Source organism: Podarcis filfolensis (genome assembly GCF_964270895.1).
Source record: "Podarcis filfolensis genome assembly, chromosome: 9".
Lineage (NCBI taxonomy): Eukaryota > Metazoa > Chordata > Lepidosauria > Squamata > Lacertidae > Podarcis > Podarcis filfolensis.
Genome location: NC_139610.1, coordinates 32,219,787 through 32,245,625, shown reverse-complemented (window position 1 = coordinate 32,245,625; position 25,839 = coordinate 32,219,787). Strand labels below are relative to the sequence as shown.

Here is a 25,839-nt window from a genome sequence, read left to right as displayed (position 1 = left end):
CCTGCTTCATTAATGATGAAGTTCAACTCCATTAAAAACCGCAAGAGCTGACCATGAGGTTCACTTCCAAAGCCACACAATATGACCATTAACAAATAACATACCTCTGTATCGGCTGATGGGACTGCAGATCAGTTTGTGAATAGAATAAAGTGCCTTATACTGGGGTAGGCAACCTAAGACCCGTGTGCCGGATTCGACCCAATCACCTTCTCAATCCGGCCCGCGGTTGGTCCAGGAATCAGCATGTTTTTACATGAGTAGAATGTGTCCTTTTATTTAAAATGCATCTCTGGGTTATTTGTGGGGCATAGGAATTCGTTCATTCCCCCCTCCCCAATATAGTCCAGCCCACCACATGGTCTGAGGGACAGTGAACTGGCCCACAGCTGAAAAAGGTTGCTGACCCCTGCTCTAGCCAGTTCTGACTGGAGTGGCTCTCTAGGGTCCCAGGCAGAGGTCTTTCTCACCATCTGCCAGCTGACCCTTTTAACTGGAGGTGCCAAGGACTGAACCCGGGACCTTCTGCATATGAAATATATGTTCTACCACTGAGGTTTGGCCCCTCATCGTTTATTCAGTTATATTATGTGCTACCCTTAAGCCTCTGGGTAGTGCCAATTGCAGCTTTCCTCCCAGTACAATTAGCTTCTATGAAAGAGTGATTTTCATCAGGTGTGCAGTAAGGAAGGAAAGGGTTAAACACCCCCCGCTTCCTGCTGCAATCTCCTGTATTGGCTGCTATTTGCTTTTCTATATAAGTGCACTTTATAAGTGTAAAGATGTATTTAACAATTTGTCTAGCTTAAAGATAAATAAATAAAGCAAAGCAAATATACAAATTAGTTGTGTGTGTACACACACACACACACACACACACAGAGAGAGAGAGAGAGAGAGAGAGAGAGAATTTTAAAGCACAGGCAACACTCAACTTACATGGGGGTTGTGTTCTAGGGATAACACCTGAAACCAAAGTTGTGTGTAGTCAAAGCACATTGGATTCAGTGGTGGTTGAAATTGCCAGTCTTCTTTCCTTGACACACACTCCCTTTCCATACCCTTGCTATTTTATTTTATTTTATTTTTGCCAAGTGCATAAATCTGAATGCACACAAGTTAAATATGTGTGAGTTACGAGTTACCTGTATCCAGTGCTTTTTAATAGGGGGACGCAGGGGTACTCCTAAACATTCCGTGAATCTAACCGGAGAAAAAACAAAAAATAAAATAAAAAATTAAAAATAGTTTCTTCTCTAGCACAGTGAATTGTCAGTTCCATTGCTACCAATGATAGTGGCCTCGTTCCTTCCTTTCCCGGTGTTTCCTGAGTATCAGACGGAAGCGAGCATTTAATGTGTGAAGTAAGAGTTGGAATCTAGCACAGTGATTGGTCAGTTTCGTTGTTACCACCTCCAATGGCAGCTCCATTTCCTTTCCCGGTGATTTTCTTGAGTCAAAATGAGAGTACCCCTAAACATTTTTTTAAGGAAAAAAAGCACTGCCAGTAGATCAGGTAGCACAATGTAATAATACTATAAGAAATCATTCTCATTGAATTCAGTAGGACTTGCTTTTGGGAAATCATAATTAGGATTGGTCCATAAAGTAACTACTACTGATGACACCACCCCCCAATCTAAAATAGCTCTCATCTTAACAACCCTGCAATTAGTTCAGACAATGCTCAATCTTTGTAGACATGGGAGGAGAAAGAATTCTGTTCTGATCATTAGGCAATTATTTCACACCTTGGAGTATGAGATTTGATTACCCTTATTATCCTAGCTTGCACAGTTATACAATGTCATACAATTATCCTTTTGGGTTTTTTCTGAAGGGAAAAAATCCAGCTACAGCAATTGTCTGCCTGATCTCTTGCAGCAATCACAAGCTCCTGCAGTGCTAATGCTATGCTTTGTTCTTCGTGTAGTTAACTGTAGGCTTCATAAAGGAATGGTGTATATTGCCAGGGATGTCAGTCTTCAGATATGTGACTCTCCTCATGGATTAATATTGAATCACTAGATTTTCGGGGCTGTGAAAAAGAGTCACACATCACTGTTTCGCTTGCATTTAGAAGCACAGGAGAGGGGAGAAAGTCCATTGATGTTTGTTCCCTTTTGTGAAGCAGTCTGGAAAGCAACCACAAATCATCCGAATATCTCACTTTGTGCTCTCTGGGTAGCTGATAGGTATTAAGACAAACTAGAACAAAACAGAGTTGTCACAAAGTTCTGCCGAGCTGGGCTCAGAAAAGAACTGTGGGGTGAATAAAAGACCATTTCAAGCGAGAAGTGAGTTTTTAAAGCACTTGGATTCACCTACAGCTACATTTCTCATGGGCTCCTAGTTTCACACTACTAAAATAATATACCAGGAGATACTTACTTTATCTAGCAAAAGTGACCCATGCTATTGTAATGCAGTCTATGTGGGGCTGCCCTTAAGTTTGGTTCAGAAACAAAAACAATAGCTAGATTACTTCGTAGAGACCCCATATGTGTAATACTTGTGCTAAAGTAATCAATCACATGGGTTGTCTGTTTGTGGCAGAGCCAAGTTTAAGGTCTTGCTACGGACTTAGAAGGTCTTGAACAACTTGAGACCAGGCTCCCCAAGTGAACTGTTCACTGCCCTGTACATTCACTGCCCTGCCCATTCACTAATATCATTAGTTCTGTGAAACCGCCCTGAGACCTCCAGGTATAGGGCGGTATATAAATTCAATAAATAATAATAATAATCACCGTCATCACCATCATCAGGCGTCCTGCTAGTCATACCACATCCACTGGAAATCCACATGACAGCAACTTAGAAGAGCGCCTTCCCTGCAGTGACACCCATTTTAGGCAATGATCTCCCTTCAGATGTGTGGCAGGTGCCTGCCCTGCTGGTGTTCCACCTCTTGTTGAAATCACACCTGTCTACCTGTTGATTCTTAGTGCCAGCTTTTAATGAACCTCTGGATAACTCATTTTACTGCTGTGGTTAGGTTGTTTTGTACTGTTGTTTTGTAGCCCAGCCTGGTATCCTCCAAATGTTGGACTACAACTCCCAACATCGCTGACCATTAGCCATGCTGTCTGGGGCGGATGGGATGTTGAGTCCAGCAAGTTCTGGAGGACACCACGTTGGACACTGCTGTTGTAAACCATCTTGAAATCATTTTGGTGAATGGTAATATATAAGGGATTTAAAATAAATAAACAGGCAAGAAGGAAAGAAATGGTTTATCCTCTTTTCTCTTCCCCTCCCCTCTGTGTGTTACCACTATTGCTGCCATCACCACTTGCCAGGAAAGGGGAGGGGAAGGGGAGGAATATTTTGGGGGTGGGGGCAAAGAGGGGTGGGGAGAGCCAGCAGGGACAGAAAAGTGTCATTTCCCCAAACTTCAGATAACCCAAATTCTTCCAATTTCTTTCCAAGATGATCTCGAAATACTTTTCCTGTCTCGTAAGACCTGTATGGTTGTGTTGACTAACATGGGACATAATGGAGGTGTATAAAAAAAAATGTTGTAGCGTGGAAAAAGTGACTAGAGAGGATTTTTCTTTCTTTCTCATACCTACAAGAACTTGGTTTGCCAGGACATTTAGGGCAGACAAAAGAAAGTTAATGTATAGAATTCAGTACAAGATGTGACAGCCGCTTGATTAGATGACTCTACAGAGAGAGTAGACAGAACTGATGGAGGATAAGCCTGTCGGTATCTATTGATCATAATGGGGAGATACGGTAGTCATGAATGTGTTTTTCCTGGGATGAGACTCTCCAGGTGCACTGACTACTGGAATTCCCCCAAATACAGAAAACATGATGATATATATTATGGGAGATCATAATGGGGTGTTTCTGGGAAGCAACAACAGGAGCGGGCAGTTGCCTTCATGTCTTCCTTGTGGGCTTTCCAGAGATGTGGTCAGCCATTGTGAGAAGCAGGATACTGGACAAGGTGGGCCTTTGGGTCTGATCCAGCAGGGCTCTTCTTAAGTTCTTAGGATAGGACACCAAGTTCTGCTACTCACAGTCGAAAGAAAAACTGCTGCTGTAGCTTGGGTGGCATTGCTGGAGCCATATAGTTCCAAGTACACGATGTCTATAGTTGATGGGCTCCAAGATCAAACTGGGTTCTCTAACTTTATACTCCTTTCACGAGTTGTTGTTTGCCCTCAACTTTGCATGCTGGCAACTGGCTTCTCAAAGTGACAAAAACTGTCAGTGATTATAGCCAGTAATTATGCTGATGCCAGAAGGTGATCCATCATGGTGTATTTTGCGTATGGCTGCAGATAATTAATCATGAGCAGCAGCGACCATTCAGCAGCAAAGAAATACATGCTCCAAAGGGCAAGACAAAGTTGGAGCAAAGGATATAATGAGGTTAGAGCTGGCAAGTTTATCTCAGCTTCTTTCCAGTTTTGAAATTCTACAGAAAGCCTTTGAAATCATTGAAGAATGAGAGCCAACAAGAAGAAATACTGTGGTTCAAGTGTGAAATCATTTAACCATTAGGACATCTTTCTTCTTTCCCTTTCTCCACTAGAGGGAATAGCTAAATTTGTCACAGGTTGTATGAGAGGTGGGGCAGTCAGGTAGTTTAAGACTCTGGCCTTAGTGGCCTTATGGGAATCATCTTCTTTAGCTCTGTAGTAGGTCATCCGCTTTGCATTAAGAAGATCCCATGTCCAATCCCAAAAATACAGGTAGGGCTCAGAGAAACCCCCTTCTAAAATCCTAGACAACTGTTTCCAGTCACTGTAGACAGTGCTAAGCTAAATTTACCAATGGTCTGACTAATGGTATAAATCAGCTTCCAGTTTTCAATGTGTGTGATCTTGTACTTCTTTCTTATAAAGAAGTTTTACTAATTTGCCCTGTTAGGGGCAGTTGGAGAACAGCCTTTACCAAAGGTGTCATGGACTTTGAAGACACTTGAACTCAGAACGCAAGGGAGAAACATGCTAAGAGGAAGGCACGCTTGGCAAATCCACATCATGATCAACTCCCACCCGGATACCAATGTCCCCACTGTGGAAGGACGTGTGGGTCCAGAATTGGCCTCCACAGTCACTTACAGACTCATTGTTAAAACCGTGTTTATGGAAGACAGTCTTACTCGGCTACAAGTGATCGCCAAAGAAGAAGAAAGAAGAAGGGATAGATTTCCGCTGCAGACAGCATCACCTGCTTGCTTTGCTTACCTACCCCCCCCCCCCAACAAAGCTGGAGCCGATCTCCCTTGCATGTTTTTAAAGTGACTGCTATAAGGTTTGCAAACCATTTCCACAAGTTAAAGGTGCTCTATAGCTGATCAGCCACAGAGTCCTTAATTAAATACCAGCTGAAATTTCAAGGGCCATGAAGAAACCTTGAACTTGCATTAGGAACACTTAGAGCAGGCATCACCCTTTATAGAAGTTATGAGTTTTACTCCAGCCTAGATCATTTTAGTTCTAATCAGTGAGTTGTTCTACGAATTAGCTTCAAAATCTATTCTTCCCCCACTCAACCATAAAAACCTTTCTCTCTCTTTAGAATTCTCCATTTCTTTCTGTCTCTTGAGTGCTTTTGAAATTCTCTTGACTATTAGCATAGCTGCAGAAGCAAAAGAGGCTTGCCTCTTGAAGGCTACTTTTCTGTCCTTCATCTGCCGATACTGAAGGCAGCTACTGCAAGACTTGTTGCTGAACCTGAACCACTGAGATGACAGCAAAGAAGTAGCAATGTGGCAGCTGCATTAAGAATGGGGAAGACCCTGACCTGCTGAATCCTGAATTAATTGGAATTTCTGTACTGTAGTCCATTAGACAGAATGACACTAATTAAGTCTGGAGGTTTAAAATGCATGGATCAGCAGAGCCATGTTTTTAAATTATAGATAACATTTATGCAAAAATATTTTTAAGCCGAAAAATAGCTGTTCTCACAACTATTTCAGTATGAAATTCATAATGTAGAAAGCAACTGAGAAATGCATAGTGGGGAGACTGACACATCAATATTTCGCCGGAGCGAATGATTGCATCAAAGTTTCCAAGGTCTGAGCCAGTTGATGAACACAAAAATTATCAACATCCAGATGATAGTATCCCACAGTGCCAGAGCAAAGCATTATCGTTTAACAGTGTAGAGCCTATTTAAAAGATGAAGGACTCTGTGTCTTAGAAAATTTATTTCAGATTTGCTGAATTGCAATCCACCCCACTGAGTGGGTACAGGTCAAAGTCTTAATCTTGTGGGAGGGGGAGGTTAAGTTTCCAGGAGTATTTTTATACCACTTTTTGAAATGGAAAGATGCTGTCCTTTGTATGAAGAGCCACTATCGCAATGCTTCTGTGCTCTACTTTTAATTGTGCAAAGGTATATATTTAAATCTATGAAGGATGAGATAACAACCCTATGAGATGGACTACGGTTGTTCCCATTTTAGAGGCAAGCATCTTTTTCTCTTTCGTGCAAGTACAGATGATGGCCATGCAACAAAACCCTACTGTATGTTTGGAGGGTGGGGGTGTTTCTTGTGGTGTCTCATAAAATCAAATATCTTTTCTAAGTCATAGAATGGAATAGAGTATCTTGAATAGGAGCAATCTATACTGCAATATTTTGTTGCAGTTCCCACCTGTTATTTCCACTACAGTGGTACCTCGGGTTAAGTACTTAATTCGTTCCGGAGGTCCGTTCTTAACCTGAAACTGTTCTTAACCTGAAGCACCACTTTAGCTAATGGGGCCTCCTGCTGCTGCCGTGCCGCTGGAGCACGATTTCTGTTCTCATCCTGAAGCAAAGTTCTTAACCTGAGGTACTATTTCTGGGTTAGTGGAGTCTGTAACCTGAAGCGTATGTAACCTGAAGCGTATGTAACCCAAGGTACCACTGTATTACCACATCTGCGCTGTACGTGGTGCCTCACAGAGTTGTATAGGCAGCAGAGCTTTGTGTCCAAGTAGCTTACAATCATGAACAGAGAGTGCGGAAATTGTGGAGGGAGAGAGACAGAGAAATGCCATTACCTATACTTAAAAGCCTAGATACATAAGGATGAATGTGTGTCATATGAGGTAGAATGCAGAGAAGAAGTTGATTGTACATGTCTAGACAATAGACATTTTACATTAACATTACAAAATGTTTTAGGCACAAACTTGTTTAAGCTTCACGTGTGAAAATTACCCCAAGAATGCCAATAAATGCAGTGCATAATGCCACAAATCTCCTCTGATAAACAGATTTCTTCTGTTTAAAATGAAACAGCCCAAAGGCAAAATGCGTTAGACTATTTATAATTTTAAGTAGTCTCTAAGTACTGAAGTGTGTACCTCGTGACCCAGAAGTTAGTTTAATTAGCCTCAGCTTGGAGGTTCATTTTCAACTCAAATTATGCCATGGTCTGATGCTTTTAAATTAAACTTTAACTACTTATCCATGTAAGTGTATTTTATTTTTAAAAGGCCTTTATAATCAAATAATTAATGGAAGATTCCCAAGGACCAGGCTGAAGTGGGACGGGTGCAGGAGGAACAAAGACAAGTGCCATCCTAGCGACCGTAATCGCTGCTCTCAGAATGTTTTTATGAAAACTTCATTAGCCGAATGCAAACTGGATGGGCTCATGTCAGATTTCCCTGCACGATTTCTTAGCAAAAGGTTTTTTAGTGTCTCGCCTAGATTCACAAAGCGTTCTGTGAAGGATACTGGCAGCAAATATTTAGCCACTGTACATCAGTGGTGAAAGTGCAGGAAAATACATGACTGCTCTCCTAAATGTAAAGAGACATCAGTAATCTTGTACATTTTCTTTCATCTAACCTAAATCACTCAGCAGCAAGAGTTACTGAAACCAATTGTACGCTGAACTGAGGCAATCTGAGATGAACCAAGGACTGATTGCATTCTGTTCACTGCCCTACCATGAACCTCTTTGAAAACAGAGAATCTGGGATTCATGCCTCCTTCATCTCTTTTTCTTTATTTCTGTATTTCACTAGGCAAAGCCCTGTCTTCACTCCTGGATCTCAAGGTCTTTCTTTTTAAAGATCTAGATACAGTGCTGTTTTTCTAGAAAAATAAGTGCCAGAACTCACCATGAATGCATGCCTTGTTTTCTTATAATGTCAATGGCGCCCACCCAAGAGGTGTGGGAAATAAAAAGCCCTGGTTGCAGTCATTCATTGTAATGGATCCAACAGGAGAGTCAATGGAAAGTACTTCTTCGCACTATGCATTATGAACAGCACAAACCCTGCACCTTTACTCAGAATTAATCCCACCGTGTCCAGTGGGGTCTACTCATTAGGACACAAGTCTTCAGCTGTTGGGTTTGGACCAACTAGTGGGTCATGGCCTGATCCAAGATGAGTTGTAACACTGTCAGCATGAAAAAGATTTTTTTTAAAAAAAATGGATTCCCAAATGCATATTTGGGACAAAAGTGGGTCCTGCATCTGAATAAATTGAAGTTACCAGCCATGGGAAGTGTGTTTATGAATCACTGCATAATATATTGGGGACAAACACTGGACGAAACAGCTTTAAAATAGGCTGAAAAAAGTCAAAGAGTACAGTGGTACCTCGGGTTACATACGCTTCAGGTTACAGACTCCACTAACCCAGAAATAGTAACTCGGGTTAAGAACTTTTCTTCAGGATGAGAACAGAAATCGCGCTGGGGTGGCAGCGGGAGGCCCCACTAGCTAAAGTGGTGCTTCAGGTTAAGAACAGTTTCAGGTTAAGAATGGACCTCCAGAACGAATTAAGTACTTAACCCGAGGTACCACTGTATCGTTCTATCAGTGACTATTAGCCATTATCAGAGGGACCTGCAACAATAAAGTTGTGATGTAGAGTACTTCTGTCCTAGACAACCATGCACTTTTCCATAATATTCTATTTTCCCTGGGTACCCCCCCCCAAGTATGTGAGCATTCTGTGCCCAGTGAGCATTCTAATGAGCATGGGTATTTCCCCCTACTTTTTGTCACTTCTGCAAACCTTGGGGTTCACCAAGTCTCTGACTTGTGTGTTGATGGTATCTGCGTTGCCCACATAAAGATAGGCATGTGGAGAATGAATGGGTTCATTTCTTTACTTCTAATTTTATTGTATTATGAACAAAAATAACAAGTGGGTTCACTATTTTAGGCATTATAGTTTAATGGAATCTCCACATGCAGAGATGGTTTGTGCACCAGTTGCTGCCTGGGAATAGCTATTGCCTTTCTGCCCTTCTTACAGACTTCCTGGAAGCATATCCATTAGTTACAGTATAAAACAGGATGCTGCATTAGATGTGTCTGTTAGAAAGCGTTGTTGTGTTCAGAATCACTGGTTGCACATATGAACAAGCATAAATGCATTAGCTCTAATAGAAGTCACAAGATGGAAAGGCTTGTTGACAGATTCAGAGTTCACAAGGACAGACATGCTTGTTGAACTTCTCACATTCCATTTCCATGCACGGTCAATCTAACTTGCCAGAGTACACCTGTGTTTTGGAAAACAATAGGTACCTTTCAGGTGAGAGGTGCTAGTGTGTTTCTGTGTGATTCATTTTGACTGGAGAGTTGTTTCAGTGCCTCCTTTTTTAGAGCTAAAGTGTGTCCTTCATCATGTATGGATGATAGCATACACTTGGGTCCATGCAGAAATAAGCAGAGTGACAAAGGTAGCACCTTGCAAAGCACTTACTTGTTTTGGTAGGGTTGCCATATGGCCAGAATTTCCTGGACATAGACAGCATTCAGCCCCCGTAAACAGTGTCTGGGTGGAAATCGCTGAAATGTCTGGGGAAATCCAGGACAAATTCATTAAAAATAGCTTTAAAACTCTTCTCCTTTTTTTGAGATTTCGCAAAGAAATCTCAACAACTTTGATGGAAAGAAAGAAAGAAAAGCTCAACAACTTTTGGGTCCGGATTTTCATTTTCTGAAATATGGCATGTCTAGTTTGGGCCACATTTATCCTGGCTATCTTTAGGCTATTTCTTCCCGGCTTATGAGAGGAGCATGGGAAAGTTGAGATAGGCACTATCAAAAAGGCCCACATCCTTGGGGTTACCGTGTCTTGGGCAAAGCCAGCTTTTTATTTTTTACATAAAATAAAATGCCCAGTTTATTACTTAATACACTTCTAGGCTGCCTTTCAAAATATATTTATCTTTCCAATGCAGTGATTTAAAACACTTTAAAAAAAATCACAATTTTAAAAAAGAGCCATGTAACTATTGCATTCTGAGTCAACCCCATCTTGACATGTAATAAAATAAAATAAAATTCCTAATTAAAAGTAGGCTGATATCAGGACCAGTAGTGGCCTGCTGGTTGGAATGGTGCTGCTTATCAGGCTTCCTAACATGGAAGTCGCTGCCAGTAGGCAAGGGGAAAGACATGAGGGAGATTGGAGATGTGTGGGTGCAGCGGTGGAATCATCTGATCTCCCGCTGTTGTGCTCATACTGCGCCGGCCTCTGCACTGTACCACTCTCCAGCAGAGACCTCCATGTTGGCAATCCAAGCAAGCAATGCTCCCCTGTTTCACCGTGCTGGCCACTGCTTTTCAGAGTCCACCTAAAAGTCAACAGGGAATGATATAAGCTTACTTCTTGGAGGAGGGAATTCTAAAATTAAGGGCCACTACTGAAATGGCCCTCTTTCTAGTGGCTGCCACCCTAATGAAATGTGCTGGTGGGCATGCATGCAGAGCCTTTGTAGGCTGATCTTAGTCCTCCTGCAGGTTGATAAGAGTGCAGGCAGATCTTCAAGAAGCTCAGTCCCAAGTTCTAGAGTTGTCAGCAGTGAAATTGCAATGAAAGCATCCTATCTTACAGTCTCCTTTAAATTCTTTGTATGTTTGTAAACTAACAGCATAACATGAGCTACTTTCCCCTTGAATAATCTCTAAACTGAAAGATGCAGTAATAACCTAGAATGGTTCCTACAAATGGCATGTGAGTTGTTGTGGTGAACCCTTGTTTATAACGAAGCACTTGATATTGAAATTCTGGTTCTGGAAATAAGGATGTTGTAGAAATGCCCTGCAGGTGTTCCTATCTTTTCCTTGCTGTACATACAGGGTCATTTACTCGAGGATAAGACTTGACTATCTTATATAACAAATGATCATGCAAGTCAAAGCATACTAGATGTAGATGTAGGTATGGATAAAGAGCAGAACACAATAGTTCCTTGTTTGTGTTTATGTATTTATATCTCTTGTATAGGCTGGTTTAAATTAGAATGTAGATTAATATGCGCCTGTGCAATGAGTGAGTCCTGTAATGGCTTCAGACATTTTTCTGATAGACTTGTTGAGCTTTTAATTCTGCAGATTCTCCTTCAGGCGGTACAAACTGTTTTGAGAGAGTGGGAAAGCTGAGATAACCTCTCTTTTTTCCCCTTTTTGTTTTTTGTAGGAGGTTTTTTGCTTTTCTTTTTTTGCACTGGAACAGTTGCCAAATACTAGAGAATATCACATTTCTTTCCTTTCCTTAAGGCTGTGTGAAGGCACTTGAGGACAAGAATGATCTGTGATATTCACTGCTTCATAAATATTAAAAACTCCTTGATTTCCCCCCTCTCTCTCCTGAACACCACTGTGTGTTTTCAGACCTGTAAATAGAGCCACAAGCACACTCAGCGTGAGCTTTTACTCAATTGCCTTCCTTAGCTCAGAGCAGCCAAAAGAAACAGAGGGAGGAGAGGGAGATAAAGAAGTCAAAACTTGGCACTGAGGCTGGTAATTAAAGTATTGTGTTTACATGTAATGAGAAGTGTTTATATGTAGGGGGAAATGTAATAAAAGTTCTACTAGAAGCAGATATCCTTTCTGCATAACCATGTATATCTGGGCTACTAGCCACAATGGCGACATTCTGCCTCCGTCTTCTGAGGATGCATGCCTCTGTATTCCAGTTGTTGGACATTGCCAGAGTGCTGTTGCTTTCAGGTCATACTTCTGGGTTTCCAAAGACATCTGGTTGGCCACTGTGAGAACAGGATGCTAGCCTAGATGAAGAAGTGTTTGGATTTGATATCCCTCTTTATCACTACCCGAAGGAGTCTCAAAGCGACTAACATTCTCCTTTCCCTTCCTCCCCCACAACAAACACTCTGTGAGATGAGTGGGGCTGAGAGACTTCAAAGAAGCATGACTGGCCCAAGGTCACCCAGCAGCTGCATGTGGAGGAGCGGAGACACGAACCCGGTTCCCCAGATTACGAGTCTACCACTCTTACGTACAACACCACACTGGCTTTTGTAGGGCCTTTGTAGGGCTTTTCTTGTAGTCTTATGAAGAGAAGTGGAAAGCTAGGTATGCCTTTTGGCATAGCTATCTTCAAGACTCTATTCTTAAGCCCTCCAGATGTTTTTGGCCTATAACTCCCATGATCCCTAGCTAGCAGGACCAGTGGTCAGGGATGGTGGGAATTGTAGTCTCAAAACATCTGGAGGGCCGAAGTTGAGGAAGCCTGCTATAGTAGCAGACAGGTTTTACTGCTTTCTGATGGTTTTGCATCATGTACTAGTGAAGAAACAACGCTTTCTTCATGGCTTTTCTGGATCAGGTTTTTCCAGTGTCAGCACCTGGTTGCAAAGGCCACCTGTGCACCTTCCCTGGCCCTGCACTCCAGGGAGTGGGGTCTACAGTCCTCCATTTTAATTTATACAAGATGCTTTGGAGTAACACTACATTAAGTGGGCATATTATGAGAAATTAAAATGGCAGCTGCCAGCAGCTCCTCAGAGTGGAGCTGTCAAGTAAACTTGAGCCTATCAGCAGGAGAGAAGGTCAGATACTTTGCCTCCTCAAACCTGGAGCTAACCCAAGGTCTTTCCTGCCTGTAAAATCCAAGGCCTTCCTCCCTACAATTACATGCATTCTAGGGTCTGTCTTTAAATTTTACTATAATATGTGGGTCTAGGTAATTCTATTACTTTCCAAGTTTCTAAAGACATTTTTTTTTATAAGTAATAACCAAAGACTGGCTTTGCCATCTTATTGGAAGTGTCGCTTGACTAGACATAGAATTATTTGAGTTTCGAAGACAGAGTAAGAGAGAGAGCTCTCCTTAAGCCTTGTGTGTCACTGGCTTTGAAGTTTCTCCTTTCCACTCTGTTGGATTATGTCAGTCTGAGCTATACATCTTTTAATACTTGTCTCTTGAAAAGGCAATAAATGGCCTGGAGCACTATACAGATGGTCAAAAAGTTGAGCTAATTAAGTACAGCTCTTCCCAGACATGTAAGGTTGTAGAAGCAACTGAGAACTCTACAATGAGCAGGCTATTATAATTTATTTATTTTTAATCACGTGTTTCAAAAATGGCATGCTGGCATTAATAACTGTGCACAATCTTCCTCAAAAATGTTTCTGATCTTATCCATATTCTTTTGCCTTCTGCCTAAATCCCTTGAGTGCTTTTGGCCCAAGGAAGAATTTTCACATGTATACAAATTTCACTGTTGGCAAAATCCAATGATAACCTATAGAGAGAGTGTGTATAATACTCTGAGCTAGTGGAAAGTGGACCAGGTGGGGCATCTAGGAGGTCATGTGGCTAGCACCCCATACTCCTCCCTTGGGAAAGTAACAGTGGACACTGAAGCAGTACAGTTGTACAAGTATTTAGCACCTAAACATCTTACCTTGCTTCTGAAGGAGTCTCAGTGGTTGCTTCTCTGCCAGAAGAAATGTTCTGTGGCCCTAACCTGTTCTGGTTCTCTCCCTAGTCTTCTTTGTAAAGAAATAGTGGACACATAAACATTGCAGTATTGTTAATACTTAGCATTTACGTGTCTTACCTTGGTTCAGAAGTCACCCATGCTGTGACTTTCCTTGGAGTAAGGTACAATGACACAATGGGACTTAGTTTTGAGTAAACATGAATAGGGTTGTTCTTGTTACAGGTTTCTCTTATGAGTTCCTACTCATAAATTAGATTTGGCCATGCTCTGTTGCTTCCAATTTCCCACTGAATCCAGTGGGAGTTGCTTCCAGATAAGCATTCTATGGCATCCAGTTTTTCTTCCCTTCCTTTTTTAAAACTAAGAATCCTCAGTGCCTCTTCCTTTTATCTGTTCACAAGACTTTCCACTCTTCCTGAGAGAACCTATGGCTTTATGACCAATGTTTGACTATATCTAAACCTCTGATATGAAATTATACCTTAGGTTTGATAAACCATACATGACAGGAATAAAAACAAAAGCTTTCAAATATTTATGACTTGCATTTTTCCCTAGTTATGATCGTTAGTAATCCCATCTTCATGGTATATTGCCATAACAAGTGTCTGTTCAGTGACATTGTTGGATATGCTATTTTTGCACATTGATAAAGAAACAATTGTAAAACTCAAATAATGTTCAGGCTACCAAGGGCCAAACTAGATGAGGCACCATTTATGCAATTAGCAATTCGGTGAATGCCTCATTTAAAAGTAAATAGCAGACATAGGAGCCCCAATTTAGATTGCAATCCTGGCATGACGCATAGCAGGATTTAATCCTTTGCCCCTCCATTGTTGTTCTGATCTGCCACACCTCCTATGTACTTTTTAAAAAGCAATTAATGCAAGGGTGAGTTGCATGGATGGCAACTCTTCTGGTTTGGTCCTAAAATTCACAAAACTACCTGGAAACATATTAGAATATGGTTGTATAGCTCTATCCAGGATATGTAAAGGACTGTTTAAATCCTTGATAACAATACGTGGGAGAAAATGGTGTCACACAGCAGTGATAGTCTACCAGCGAAGTATGACATCCTATAGAAAATGAAGTACAGTGGTACCTCGGGTTACATATGCTTCAGATTACATACGCTTCAGGTTACAGACTCCGCTAACCCAGAAATAGTGCTTCAGGTTAAGAACTTTGCTTCAGGATGAGAACAGAAATTGTGCTCTGGGGGCGCGGCAGCAGCAGGAGGCCCCATTAGCTAAAGTGGTGCTTCAGGTTAAGAACAGTTTCAGGTTAAGAACGGACCTCCGGAACGAATTAAGTACTTAACCCGAGGTACCACTGTACCGGTAATAGACTAATATTCATGTAGAGTTGATTATGTTGACATTTGGCAAAATCATGTGGACTTCTTTTCAAATATGTGTATTTTTATGTATCGTTTCTTCCAATGTTGTTTATCCTTGCAGTGTTCGCAGTTCAAATGAAAAGGGTTTCATACAAGAATATTGCTGGGTTATTATATTTCTAGTTACTCAGTGTCGAGGCTCTTTGTCTCCCTTTGAACCTTGGCCAGAGTATGACTGAATATAGTAAGTCAGAGATGGGTGCCTGAGGGAGTGAGGGGGTAGGAGCGGGACATGAAATGCACTTTTAAATTGCTTTGGCTTAGCAACTTCTGTGGTTCGGTGGGTAGAGCTTGGGCTCAGTTCTGAAATACATGGATTAAAAACAGTTGGACCCCTAACACACTTGCACTGCAATTCTGGCTGTGTCTATTAAGAATTATTTGGTCTACATGGTCTAAGGAGGTCCACAGCCAGTGAGCTATTTTGAGGTGTAAGATTCACATAAATTGGGCCATCACTTCCCCGAACTAATGTGTAGAGTGTGCACATGACACATTGCTCTAGGTTCATTGGGAGGGGTTTGTGCCATTCTCTAGTACATATTGGTTCATTGTGGCTGTACAGCTCAATGCTATAACTGGTCTTTGACCATCATAAATCATGGCCTAAATCCAACATAGACTTAAGTTTCCTTAAGCGCACTTCAGTTGCCAGGTGTAAAGATGCCTAAATCTTGTGCTGAATTTAGGCCCCTCTGTTGTTGTTTTTTCAGACAGAAGGAATGCTGCCTGTTGAAAACTGAGGTGATTATTTGTTTTCTCGCCATGTGCCTTGCTGAAAAAGTCACTGTTTATCTCTGCAGTTGTAAACAAATACATCTTTACATGTTAAATTCAACCTTCAATAATATCACTGGCGAAGTGCCTTCCTATCTAAAGTTAAATGTCAGCACACTTCTTTCGAGGTCATGTTAATAGCTTTTGGATTTCAGTCTCCTCTGCTTGGGAAATAGCCTTTTAGCCATCAGAAGCATTTATCAGAAAGCCTGAGATTTCCACAAAAGGGTAGTTTAAAACTAATGGAGGTTTGTTTTTAACTTTTATTATCTATGTACATTCTCCAACCAGATAAAGGCAGCTATGGATTATTAAATATATTAGCTAGGCGGAAAAGATTGGACACTACATTTGAGAACTTGCTAGGGGAGACAAATGTGTTTAAAGTACTTTGGTTTACAAGGAATTTTAGAAGCTTATAAAAGTATGTACCTGTGGGGAAATTACTTATTATACAAAGGGCATCTTTAAATGGTGTGTTTTGTTTTTTGTTTTGTTTTGTTTTTTAACTGAAAAATAGCTGTTCTCACAACTATTTCAAAATTGGGATAGACCAAAAATGGGTAACATATTGAGCAGTTAGGATTCTACTAAGAACATGACATAATCTACAGATGCCACCAACAAATGCAATCGTTCAGTGGCAAATCATAATAAAGAGATTATTTGTGGATGTTACCAAGCACAGGGTGAAATTATCTCTGCAGAGCCGTTGTTCCTTCTGTTGTATCTAGTTAAAGTGTTGGGGACTCCCACTACAATCTCAAGTTAATGTGTAAAGACTCTGTACCCCTTGCTGTGATCCTGACCTGGATCAGCTTCCCCTTCCTTCCTAACTTCCTTCCTAACAATTGAAATGTACAGTAGCAGAGGCTGGGGCTCTGTTGCTCTCCTGTCTTTCCAACATGGTGAGTCGCTGGTGCTTACTGAGAAGGGAAGGGAAGGGAAGGGAAGGGAAGGAAGAGTTGAGGCGTGTGGAGCTCAGTGCATGGTAGCAGGAGTGTCAGGTTGGCTTTTCCACCCTGTGTGGACACATTATGTTGGGAAGCTGGGAGAGCAAGAGCGGTCCACCCATACCGTCTCATTGGCTGCTGTTGGAAGTGCATAGGAGGTATTTTACAGTGCCAATTGCAGGCACTGAGGACCTGATTGGGATTCTGCCTCTTCCCCCAGCAATTTGTAAAGAAAAAGCTTGCACACAAGGTCAGACTACATGGTTAATGTCACATATAGTTTGAATTGTTTATCCTTTTGTCATATATTCATATTATATTTGATATTATTTAAAGTTTAAATAATATTATCATATGAGTAAATTGCAAAGGGATATCAGTTCAGATCTACACTTCTGCTAACACTTTTGTGTAGCATCCTATGAGCTTTTTCATCCAGGACCCACAAAGGCTGGCATAAATCCCATGTGCTAGTGGGATTTTGTGTGGTCTGTGTCAGCAGTAACAGAAAGCAAGGAAAAGAGAAGTAGAATTCCCAACAGCAGACAAAATCTATTCAGGGCTGTCTGTCCTGAGAACAATTCATTTAAAGCAGTATCATTCCATTTTAAACAGCCATGGCTTCCTTCAAAGAATCATGGAAAATGTAGCTTGTTAAGGGTTTTGAGAGGGTTAGGTAAAGGTAAAGGGACCCCTGACCATTAGGTCCAGTCGTGGCCGACTCTGGGGCTGTGGCACTCATCTCGCTTTATTGGCCGAGGAAGCCGGCGTACAGCTTCCGGGTCATGTGGCCAGCATGACTAAGCCGCTTCTGCCGAACCAGAGCAGCACACGGAAACGCCGTTTACCTTCCCACCGGAGCAGTACCTATTTATCTACTTGCACTATGACGTGCTTTCAAACTGCTAGGTTGGCAGGAGCAGGGACCAAGCAACGGGAGCTCACCCCGTCATGGGGATTCGAACCGCCGACCTTCTGATCGGCAAGCCCTAGGCTCTGTGGTTTAACGCACAGTGCCACCCGCGTCCCTTTGAGAGGGTTAGAAATACCCTATTCCCTTCACAGTGTCAGTTCCCTCAGAGGCTTGACAATCAATCTCTCTTCCCATGGAACTCTGGGAACTGTAGTTCTGTGAAGGTGATAGGGGTCTTCTAATGACTCTTAGCACCCTTAAACTACAGTTCCCATAATTATTTGAGGCAAGCAATGGCTGTTTAAAGTGGGATGTTACCACTTTAAATGTTCAGTTCAAATGCGGCCTGCAATTTAACTGCAGCGGTTCAAACTGCTATCTGCACTGTGGCATCATAAGCTCTTTCAGAGGATTGGAGCGCCATTTAAACTCAGGCAAATTTACAAAGGTTTATTCTCCCTAGCCGGCCTCTATGCTTAAATAGGCTTATTTTTGAACAGTTTGCAACTCCCTGTCTGACACAGAATAAAGAGTGGGAGGAATGGCTTTTGAATAGTTAATACATTCTGTGATTTGATTCCCCCCACCCTTTTCTTTCTCTTATCACTGCAAGTCATCGGGGCATTTTTGTTCTTAGAATGCTACGCTGTGTCTTTTCTCCTTTAACGATGCACACAACAAAGAATGTATAGCAACAACGGCTCCCCCTCCAAAAAAAGGGAGGGCAGTATATAACACTGTTCTGGCAAGGTTTCAGAAGCCCAAGCAGCTTATGCTTTGCTTTTGATGTTCTTGTTTTCGCTGGGAGTTGCGATACCAGCCGACAGGGTTCTCAAATCACAAATGAAGAAGCTGTGCTACAATGAGCTGTCTTAGAGCCAGATTGAGAATAAAACTGTGGCATAACAGAAAGCACCAGGAGACACAAGCGTCTGAGAATACTCTTTCTTAATCAAAATGACTTTCCTCTTTAAAGGCCTTCTCAATATTAATAGGGGTCAAGAAGCCACTGAAATAATTCTGTGGGCACATATTTGTTTCTTCCTAATAGTTAGGCAGCATTTATGCAATTCATCACCATCATTTCTCTGCTGTGTTCTGTGACTCCTTCCTGTTTAATCTCAGATTGCAGTACAAGCATGGCGCTCAAATGGTACAAAAAAAGAAAAAGAGGTAGATTTCTCTATATCTGCATTAAAGGTGTAGGATTGTGTGATGGAGCAGGTGCAAATGTTCTGGATTTGTGAGGGGTAATGGACCACAGCCATCTGTCATCCAGTCATCATCTTGTCATCATACAGACATGTTTTAGCCAAAAAATATCCACAGCATGGAAGTTATTCTGAGGTGCCTTGCGTTGGACTGAATTTCAGGCATGCAGCAGGTTACTCAGTGAGTTGTTTAATTAAAGCTATATCAAAAAAGTCTTCTTTGAGTATTTATTACAAAACCCTCCTGAAAAATAATGGGGGCAAGGAGGAATTTCTCTGGAATTCTTTTAGAGGGACTAGCTACTTACCTTCCTTAGCCTTACAAAGTGGACAAAAAATTTCTGTCCGTCCCCCCCTTCTTCTTTTTCTTTCTTTCTTTTAAAGATTAAGCCCCACACCTTCCTCCAGTTTCCTGTTGGCTGCACTGCACAGAATGCCTTAGGAGCATTGCATGTCATTTCACATCACTTTGCTCCCAAAGTATTCTGGGAAGTGAGGGCAGTGGAAAGCTTCCTGCCCCCTGCACTTCATGAAGAGACCCAGTAAGTGTAATGTACCTCAATCTGTTGTTGTTTAGTCGTTTAGTCATGTCCGACTCTTCATGACCCCATGGACCAGAGCACGCCAGGCACTTCTGTCTTCCACTGTCTCCCGCAGTTTGTTCAGACTCATGTTTGTAGCTTCAAGAACACTGTCCAACCATCTCGTCCTCTGCCGTGCCCTTCTCCTTGTGCCCTCAATCTTTCCCAACATCAGGGTCTTTTCCAGGGAGTCTTCTCTTCTCATGAGGTGGCCAAAGTATTGGAGCCTCAGCTTCACGATCTGTCCTTCCAGTGAGCACTCAGGGCTAATTTCCTTAAGAATGGATGTGTTTGATCTTCTTGCAGTCCATGGGACTCTCAAGAGTCTCCTCCAGCACCATAATTCAAAAGCATCAATTCTTCGGCGATCAGCCTTCTTTATGGTCCAGCTCTCACTTCCATACATCACTACTGGGAAAACCGTGGCTTTAACTATACGGACCTTTGTTGGAAAGGTGATGTCTCTGCTTTTTAAGATGCTGTCTAGGTTTGCCATCGCCTTTCTCCCAAGGAGCACCTCAATCTAACCATTTATAATTGCAATGACAAGTGGTCTTTTAGCAAATAAATTTAACTGAACAGCAGTAAGGTTAGTGACAGCCTGAGCTTAGATAAAACAGGTTGCAGAATGGCTGTTTGTTATGGAGAATTTCAAGCTAGACATTTGCTGGATTCATGGTGTCCAGCTATGTTTTTATGCATGTTTTCCTCCTCAATGACAGGTGTGGGGGGGAGCAATCCATGCCAGGATAATGGCATCCAGAGATAGAAAGCATATCTTCTTCCTCTTCAGCATTAAAAGAAACAATGGCCCCTCCCTGTATGGATGCATTTCCAGAAGATGCACATACAGGTTGCTGTGGTTCATCAAAGAAGCTGTTAAAAATGAGTTGATGTATCTGGCAAAATGTGACGAAAGCAGTAGTTGTTTAGGATAAATACCAGTAAGAGAGAAAGGCAGAACAGTCACTTGGGATGGGGTGGTTAGACTGTGGCTCTCCAGTTTCTGCTGAACCACAACTTCCATCATTGCTGGCCATTGATTGGGCTGATAGGAGTTGTAGTTCAGCAGCATCTCAACCATAGGTTAGTTACCCCAGAACTCAGTGCCCAAATGCATCTCTGTATCTAACTTGTTGCTTGCTTTTTTAAAATGCAAATTGCATCAGTTGAAAGAGGCTAACTATTAATGGAATCAGAACAGTGATCAACACACTGTGGAGGAGCAATTTAACCCTTTCTACCCCAGCTATGATCCTGAGGAAAATCCTTTCTCTGAATATACCAATGAGTGCCGATTACTATCTTGAGAACATAATTTTTCCCTAGCTCTGCAGCAGGGATGGGAAGGCTTAAATTGCTCTTCCACACAAGCTCTGATCCTATTAATTATTAGCTCCTCCTAGCTGATGCAATTTGTATTTTAAAAAAATATGAACATTAGATGGAGATGCACATTGCACATCCTTTAGAGATTGACTCTTTTGAACTGGAAGCAATTGTTTTAGAGCAATGGGTTCTCCCAAATCGTCCATGTTTTCTCAAAAACAAGGCCCACCATGCTCAATGAGACTTACTCCCACATAAGTGTGTTTAGGACCGCGCTGTTAAATGTCTTACAAGGGAATTAAAGGGACGTCTGATATTCTGGTAAGCCCTTTGTTATCATGAAAGGATTGAGTTCATGTCAAACTATCAGCTCTATAATTTGAAGGAAATTGAGGCCATCTTAAAAGGGGGAAGAGTCAATATCAACAAATCAAATGTTATGTTTAATTGCTCAGCCAGCATCACAAATAGCATCACAGATTCTACATTCCTGATTTATACAACTGTCTCCAATGCTTCTAGTTCAGAATACTTGGTGTGACTATTACATAGTGATACTGGGACCTACAGCCAGCACTCCGGCGTGCCAACAATTTATTCATTCAAGAGGTGTGGATGAGCTAATGGAACTGCAATCCCTAGTGGACTGCATTAATAAGAAAACAGTCTGAGTGATACAAGATGAATTTTCAGGTCAAAGAGCTGAGATTTGTGGGTGAGATGCTGAACAATTGCGTATAAATGTTGCAGATGACTGTTGCCTTCAGGGAGATGCTAGTGTTGGACAGCAATCATAGATACTGTGTATGTCTACTGAAACAAATAAGCCAAATCAGTGGGTGGGTAATACAGTGGCTATTCTTGCAGCTCTCTCTCATTGATTGACATGTTTAGACATTGTGTTACAGAGAGTGGGAAGGAAGTGCTGCTGACTCTCAGAGTCTTGATTAAATCACTGGTAATATTTAAGACTAGCGAATTGCACATAATTACGAGGGACAGTATATGTGTATAGAGTAAGGCCTCCTTGGATCTATGCACAGATGTCTACTTCTGTGAAGTCCCTCTTGGTGAAGGGAGAACATCCAGTGACAGGGGTGGTAGGCAAGCTTTGTGTCCTATGCAATGTCATCCCCAAATGCAGTACTTGAATATTTACTCCCTGGGAAGTGAATGGCATGCTATTATTTTTTGGAGAAGGGTAAAGAGTTGTATTCTGGTCCAATCTGCCACTGTTATCCAAGGCAAGGGACCATGTTATCCCCTGCACACATATCATGACCCCAGCCCAATAATACTTGAATCTGTAGTCCTCGTACAACAGTAGCCCCAATGAGGAGATCCATTCCCCAATCTTTCCCATATGGCTCCACTGCCATTTGAGCCAACGTATTGTCTGCTGAGCCTTGAAAAGACACCTCTGCTTCCAGATTCTATGGAAACAACTGTGGACTCCTTGGTGAATCAGAAGCTTCCCCCCAGTTTGAAATCCTGCTGCCAAAGGTTACAGAAAAAGGCAACAGCCCTTTAACTGGAACACCAGGCAGGTAGAACATCAGTCTTAATCTTTAAAGGTTGAATTAAAAGCCAAATATTTTTGTTCCCATCCAAAATATTTCTTAAGCAATGCTCAAATGAACCCCTCCACATATTCAATGAACATGGTAAGAGTTAGCGATAAAGCACCCACTGATCACACATCTTCCATACCATATGCCACTGATACGTTGAAGCATATTGATGCATGTCTTTGTGTGTGTCGTGTTGCTATGTGCTTCTGAATATTTTGTGCTACTGCTTGTGGCAAAGACCTTCAGTCACTGGAGGCATAAGATGAATAATCAAGCCAAGCTTCTTCTAACTATATAATTTCTAAGACATCTAGCTAACACCGTCCATTTCTTCGCATGCCCAGGCAGAGACTCCGCATCCCCAAGAGCCTACCCAGAAGAAATGAATGACCCATGACAAAGTGTTATGGGATTAAATTGGCCACAATTTTATTTAAACTTTCAGATATAGGAAGACCTTGGCTTAGGCATTGGGCATCCCTCCCAGAACCCAGCTGGGGATCTGGGGCACATCAAGGTTAGTCAGATCTGTCTGGGAAGAGGGCTGGCCTTGGAAGATGTTTACGCAGAGAGCCCCACCTCAATTTCGCTGCAACGCTGACAACCTTTCAGTGCACTGACAACCTTTCAGTGTATGGCCAGTGACTCCCCTCCAACCCAGCCCCTTTAACGGGGAACCCATGGGGCGTGCATGTCACCACTGCACGCACTCCTCCCCTTTAGGGGAAATAGACTAAAGGATTTTGCCCAAGGCCTAAAACTGCCAAAGTTGTGACAATTTGCTACAGGGAAGGTGAAACCTGCCAATGCAGGGAAAATCCTTCCCGGTCCTTTAACAGCAACCATCGTAAGACCGTAGCAGTGCCCACATACCTGTAAGGAAAAAATTAACATGTAATAATAATAATAATAAAGTCATTAAATAAAGGGACGGTAGGGTGGGTGAAGCTCTGGAGCCAACTGCGTGCTCACAGGTTGTTATACTCGAAGAGTGGACCACGTGAAAACTGCTCACTTTTGGTCCACTCCGCTGGCCCTGCCTCCCCGCGCCACGGATAGGTTTATTTGGTTTTTGTATTTTTGTTATTTTTTTTATTTTTATTGTAATACTTTAAAAAATCTTAATAAATATCTTATTAAAAAAAAGATAGGTTTATTTGAACTGAGGTTTGGTGGGAACCTTAAAGGGCAATGACATGGGGAGGCGGACCAGTAACTTTGCCAGAGAGTCTCAAGGGACCAGGGGGACTGAGCGCGGCCACCCAAAGTGCACCCTCCGGTTGATGGAAGAGCAGTTATTTTGGTAGTTCCTGAGATACTCTTTGTCCCCTTTGTTATTACTGCATAGTGATTGTTTTGGTGGTATACCACTGATTCCTAGATGATTCTGTAAATAAATGGTAATATGCCATTGATTCCTCTCCTCTGACATTTTAATACAGATAATCATTGACGTAGTAGGAGATCCTTAGAATCTCATTTAAAGGGGTTCTTTGATCTTTGTATTTAATAATGGGAGAATATAAAGTACATCTAATTAATCATCTTGGAAATCATGTTTTAATAACTAAGTTGTCTTTGTGCTTTGAACAAGACAAGGGATTAAAACAGTGATTTAACTTTAGTACCCTCTTCACCATAGTTTCTCATGCCACAGAATTATTTTTCAATCAGCCTAAAATACATGTTCTTTGTATGTTTCGTGATGTATAAAATCAATGAATGAATCTGTTTTGCAGTTTGCAGATGATTGGGCTGAGTAATGGAGAGGAAGGAACTAGGTATGCTAAGCTGAGCTAGGCTGAGATGTTTGGAGAAAACATGGGATATAAATGTAAGAAAATAAAGAAATTAATGTTATATGTATTTTTAAGGAACTGAGAAAAAAAGCTAAGAAAAGTTTTTTTAAAAAACATAACAAGAGTATATGTTTGCATCAAAGCAGATGGCTCTGTCATATCCAAAATGCCTATAGGTGGGGCATTATCTGAGGCTGTCTTGTGCAACAGTCACATGTATCACCCCAGCTATGTCCCAGAAAATGATGGTTGGAGTCAGCATCCTCATTCCAAGCCACTTGGATGCACTGGCTTTTTGGGATTTATCACAGTGCTTCAGTGTGATCCACTGTAGTAGTTTCATAGGTTTGAGACTTGAAGCAGATAAAAAAAAAAAGGGAAAGTAAACACAAATTGAAATATATTGTGTTTCTGCAGTGTTGTGATTTCTAAGCCTCCTTCCTGAGATTTGAAGGCGTAACTTAAGGTGTTTCTCTTCATCTATTCAGAAAGGAATATAAAGTTATAGATTAAATGTAACACACCCACTAGGGTGGCTTGGCGTTCTCCCTGAACATGAAAAAGATTGAAATATACAAATCAGCTGCCACTCTCCTTTCCATCCTTCCCCAGCTCATGATTAATTCCCAGTGTTCCTTGCTTCTGAGCAAGCTGCCTGTTTCTGTATTACCTGATGAAAAGGAACCTAATAAAATGTGAAATTAATCAAAACGAGGGTGTAGCAAACTGGTAACTGCAATCTTCAAAACGCTTTCAGTGAAATATTTAGAAGACTATCACAGATAGTACAGCCAGTTAAAGGCTGATCATGCCATTCAGTCTAATGATGTTTTTGCACAGCTGTTTCATACTGATGATGTCTTATCTATTTTGGAATAGCTGCCATTATCAGCAACTGCGGCACTAAAAGAGCATCGCAGGCTCATTCGATGAATGTTGTTCCTTTTTCACTTTCACTTCCTCCAACAAGCTACACTCATCAGCTTATGGAGGCTGAACTATTTCTGTATAACATAAATCCAACACTGACATGTTATAGCTGACAGGGTATTGTTTTCAGATTGATGGCAGCCATATATATGTTTTCCAATTTTGAAAGCTTTCATTTAATTGTTTTCTAATATTAATTTGAAATGTGCTTCTGTTGCAAATACTTGCGTCAGGCAGATGTTTGTGACAGCACTGCATGGACACAGAATATCTACACAACATTCCAATAATCTCTCTATTCCTATCATATATTTAGCAATTATCTTTTTACTTCCTTCCCACATGGCATGCATCAGAAACTTAAGTATGGAGGGATTGTGACTCTGCAGGGAGGGCAAATTTTATTAGCCTTGTTGGGAATTGCAGTGAGTAGCACAGGGGGACCCAGCACAATGTTGACTTCCTTCCCAACTAGTTCATGCTACACTACAGTACGTAGCATCAGTATTCAAAGATTTTTTAATATCAAAAGCTACTGGGTGATCCGGTAAAATCCATGAAGTAATACTACCCCTCTCATATTTTATTGACTTCTTATGACCAGACCAAAAGCAGACTGGAAAGGACTGGGAAAAGTTTGCATCCTGCAAGCAATGCTCAACCACTTTGCTGGAAAGGAAGCT

The 25,839-nt window shown here is 41.6% G+C and overlaps 1 protein-coding gene and 1 long non-coding RNA gene across 5 annotated transcripts in view; one reads left to right on the top strand and one right to left on the bottom strand.

Annotated features, from left to right (window-relative positions):
• Nucleotides 1–25,839, top strand: part of GALNTL6 (polypeptide N-acetylgalactosaminyltransferase like 6) — a 440,162-nt gene that overhangs the window by 308,665 nt on the left and 105,658 nt on the right. The gene's annotated exons all lie outside the window — the stretch shown is intronic.
• Nucleotides 4,929–25,839, bottom strand: part of LOC310770526 — a 170,515-nt gene continuing 149,604 nt past the window's right edge. The window contains exon 6 of the long non-coding RNA XR_014552223.1: nt 4,929–5,084. This is a non-coding gene — a long non-coding RNA (uncharacterized lncRNA). The remainder of the gene's footprint in view (nt 5,085–25,839) is intronic.